Below are 4,895 nucleotides of genomic sequence, written 5' to 3'. Positions count from 1 at the left end.
CACTCTGCAGGCTCCTAATGATGTGATCTCAGTCTCATGCATGTGTCTTCTTGCGTCACACTTTTCATGGCATGCTGTGCTGGGCATTTTCTGCCCCTCTCCTTCTCCAGCTGCAAACTCCTCAACTGCAGACATTATGTATTATACTCCATGCCAAGCAGGGGGCAAGGTATTTGGAGGCATTAAGGAACTATCTGTTGAATGAATGGATGAAAGAGTGAATGAATTCCTGAGTTAAATTAAGATTCTGTGACAAATATTTACATTGGGTCCCTGTATTAGTTTTCTGTAGCTGTGAAAAGAATTATCACATGCTTATGGCTTAAAATGGCATATAATTTTCATTTCCCAATTTCTGTGATGTCAGGAGTCTAGGCATGGCTTAACAGGTCCTCTGCTGAAGGTCACACAAGGCAGCAGTCAGGTTGTCAGCCAATCTGCAGTCTTTTCCTGAGTTTGGGGTCCTCCTGGTAGCTTAGACAGTAGAGTCTGCCTGCAATGCAGGAGACCCAGGTTTGATCCCTGGGTCAGGAAGATCCCCTGGAGAAGGAAATGGCAACCCACTCCAGTATTCTTGCCTACAAAACCCCATGGATGGAGGAGCTTGGCAGGCTACATATCACAGGGCCGCAAAGAGTCGCACACCGCTGAGCAACTTCACTTTCTTTCCCCTTCTGAGCTCATGTGGTTGTTGACAGGATTCAGTCCCTTGTAGCTGTAAGACTAAGGATCTACTTTCTTGCTCATCAGGGTTCCACTCTTATGTTCTGGAAGCCTCCACACTTCTCTGTCACATGACCCTTTTACAGAGCTACTTAACAACAGAGCAGCTGACTTTTTAAGAGCCAGCAAGAAAGTTCTTGCTCTGATCTACTGAGATGGAGTATTACCTATGTGAAGAAAGTTAAGGGGGTGACTGTGTCATCACCTTTGCCATATACTGTTGGCCAGAAGCAAGTTAAAGGTTTTCCCACATTCAAGGGGAGGAATTGTGAAAGGATATGATTCACTGGGGGTTATCTTAGCATTCTACCACCATAGTTCCTTTTTTTTCTGAGTCTATTTATTTTTCTTTAGAGACAGTCTTCCCATTCTCTATTACTCAACCAGCTTTCCCTGACTCTTTGTTGTTTTTTTTTTTTTTTTCATAGATTTTAAGAACTATTTGAACACTTTTCAGGTTGCATTGGTATAATAAAGCTATCTAGGTCCCCTTAACAGTGGGACATAGCTATTGTTAATGCAGTGATATAAGTTCATAATGCCACTCACTATTTATATATAATACATAGGAAATCACAATTGCGTAATTTTAAACAAAAATTGGTTCCACTGCCATCTTGCTTTACAATTTACTTCTTCACTTAACAATATATGATGAACATTCCAATGCCATTCAATATTCTTTTATAGTATAATTTGTAATTGCTTTGTAGTATTGTATCACACAGACACCTTATGACTTACTTAGCTGACTTACTCTTGTTAGACACTTAGATTGTCTCCAATATTTTGCTATTATGAAAGTTTTAAAATAAACTTTCCCATAGTTGGCTTCTCTTGTGGCTCAGCTGGTGAAGAATCTGCCTGCAAGGCAGGAGACCTGGGCTCAATCTCAGGCTGGGAAGATCCCCTGGAGAAGGGAAAGGCTACCCACTCCAGTACTCTGGCCTGGAAAATTCCATGGGCCATATAGTCCATAGGGTTGCAAAGAGTTGGACATGGCTGAGCAACTTCCACTTTCACTTTCCCATAGTTACCTTTGCCTATAACTATAATTGGTTTTGGTGGGGTAAATTTCTGGAAGTATATTTTTGTGCATCAAAGAATATGTGCATTTAAGACATTCTATTTGAATTACCAGATCACACTCCAGAAATTTACAATTTAACCAGCAGTGTATAAGGAGGCCCAATATGGAGAATTCTCTCTGTGTGTGTATGTGTAGTTTTCCTATTACTTTTCTAGAATATTGCTATTTGTCAAGTTACATAACTAATACATATTGTTTTAAACAGATACAAAGTTTCCAAAATTTCTCATACAGAATTGATTTACTCTTTATTCTTCTAAATTCATCTTTCTGAGGTAGCCAATATTAATAATTTGCTGTAAATACTTATAAACCATCCTCAACGAATGTGTCTATGTCATTTCTAATTGAATAGTTGAAAACTGGTATCTCATCATTGCTTTATTTCCCAGACTCACTGGTGAGGCTAAACTCTTGGTAATTTGCATTTTTCTTTTCCTAGTTGCCAGTTCATTTCTTTTCACTTTCTTTACTCATGGTGTCAAGCATTCTTTACATTTGCTGCTGCTGCTGCTGCTGCTAAGTCACCTCAGTCGTGTCCAACTCTGTGCGACCCCATAGACGGCAGCCCATCAGGCTCCCCTGGGATTCTCCAGGCAAGAACACTGGAGTGAGTTGCCATTTCCTTCTCCAGTGCATGAAAGTGAAAAGTGAAAGTGGAGTCGCTCAGTCGTGTCCGACTCTTAGCAACCCCATGGATGGCAGCCCACCAGGCTCCTCCGTCCATGGGCTTTTCCAGGCAAGAGTACTGGAGTGGGGTGCCATTGCCTTCTCCGTCTTTACATTTAGATGATTCAGTTCCAATATTGTTCAACATAACCTTTACATGTGAGTTTACTTCCCTTTGCTGTGCAAAATATCTTGCTGGTACATTGGTTCACAGCACTTCAATGTAAATTTGAGGAATAAAAGCTACTTTAATGTAGATCAAAGACCATTCCAAAAATATATTTTGATTGCAAACTATTTCAATTCCCAAGTGACGACTCATGTATTTCAAGTAAAATTCCATATCACTTATTCCAATACACTGAAAATGTTTAAGATATACCCAATATTATTGTAGTGAGATTCTATCTATATTTTAAAAATTCATAAAACAATGTTCAAAAGACAATACCATAATTGTACGTTTGCATGTTTCTTCTTTTCGATATCTCACACATCTGTTATATTCTTTAACCCCAAAGACACAATCTTTGACTAGTATTTAAGCCTGAGAGAGTTTGTGTACTTCCAAAAATTGCTCAGACACAAAACTAGAAATAAAATGTATACTGTGTAAGGTTGACATATTTCTTATTAGCATAGTAACAAAGCAAATGTAAGAAGGCATGGGGCATTTTCAGAGAGGATTTCCCTTTTGGTTCTCTGAAACATAAAACTCCAAAGTGCCTCTGTGAAGAGCTTCATAGTTAGAGAAAGAGATGAAAGGGAACAGGCAGAGCTTAATAGAGTTAGCTTTCAAAGACGTTTTTGTTGTGCTTTTCCTTTTCCCTGGAAATGAGTTACAGGATCCAATTTACAGCTTTATAAATCTACACTGAAGACAAGGAAATAAGGGCTAGCCTGTTCTTAACTGATCACACTGTCTCTTCACTGCTGCCTGAATCTGCACCAGGGTTCTCCCTCATTCTCCAGTTTTGTGTAGAGTCGGTCAGCATACCTTCTTTTTAACAATTTTGTTTTTAATAGCAACGCTACTGATTATTGATAAGAGTTATTGATTTTAAATGCAAGAATGCTGGTGCCTATGGTCAGTGACTAGGAGATATGCAAATTCAGCATAGAGAGAAATGGGATCGCAGAGCCCAGCACTTCAAACAACCAAGAAGAGAGCTGGGAGAACAGATTGTGTTCAGCTTTAGAAAGTAAGAAATCTTCTGTGCATGGTGACTGAGAAGAATACCAGAGCCACCGAATGGGAGGAAGCAAGCGCCATCTCAAACAGATTTGTTAAATGTTGCTAAGAGTTGGACACGACTGAGCGACTTCACTTTTCACTTTTCACTTTCAGAGGTACACAGGTGCTATGAGATTTGTATATACAGATATATATTTGTATATATTGTTTGTATATCTATATCATTCCTCAATGAAAATAAAGGATTCCTTTAAATGTGTATAGAGAAAAAGAGAAAGAAAATATAGATAATGATGTTTTCCCAACAGTAACCTTCAGTGAAAGAACATCTTCTTGATAATCTCTTCTGGATGATAACTGCGCTCCGTGCTGTCATTCTTCCCTCTTAGCGAGACCGTGAGACTGTGGCCCCTCCTCTCACAAATCCAGCATTCCTTAGAAGTCACACCAGAGGACCAGCTCAGTATAACTACAGGTGAGAAAATTAATTAGGGCATGTTGAAAGTCAAATGAAAACTGGGCCAACCCTAGAGGTAACCATCACCCCAGAGGAATGAGGAGAGAGAATCAGTCTGGTTAAAAAGTAGACTAAACCAAGGAATGGGGTAAAAAAACTCTAGTTCCTTGGAACACAACCCCCACCGTCAGCCTGTGTCTCAGGCAGAAAAGTGATCTCATTTCAGTCAGCATGTGGGTGTTTTTCCCTCTTCTACTGACAAGGGAATGAGTAATCTTCTGGGCAGTATTCATCTGACTGTGCAAGATGTTTTATCTGGGAGATAGAAAATAAAACATTTCTTATGGCAATCATTAAGCAATCATTACTTCATGGACTTTATACTTTGTTTTTAAAATATCCTGCTGTATGCTTTTATGTCCAAAGAAAATCTTAGCCTACCCAAAGTGTTTACTCATAGATGTTCCATGGGTTTAGCTTTATAGGTCTATATTCTGTACTGAATTAATTTTAATGTACGGTGTGATGTTAGAACACATGTTTTATTTTTTCCCAATTGAATATCCAGTTGTCTCACAATCATTTGTTGAAAAGTTTGTATCTTTTCCCCCATGGATCTACCCTGGCACCATTGTTGGAACTCTATTGACCATAAATGTGGGTCTACTTCTAGACTCAGTTTTGTTTCATTGATACATACGTTCATTCTTATTCCATCAGAGTGAAAAAAACCTGCCAAATGAATGACACTATTAAGAAAA

The sequence above is a fragment of the Oryx dammah genome, unplaced genomic scaffold (assembly GCF_014754425.2).
Source record: "Oryx dammah isolate SB20612 unplaced genomic scaffold, SCBI_Odam_1.1 HiC_scaffold_24, whole genome shotgun sequence".
NCBI classification, from domain to species: domain Eukaryota; kingdom Metazoa; phylum Chordata; class Mammalia; order Artiodactyla; family Bovidae; genus Oryx; species Oryx dammah.
This window is presented reverse-complemented; position numbering follows the sequence as displayed.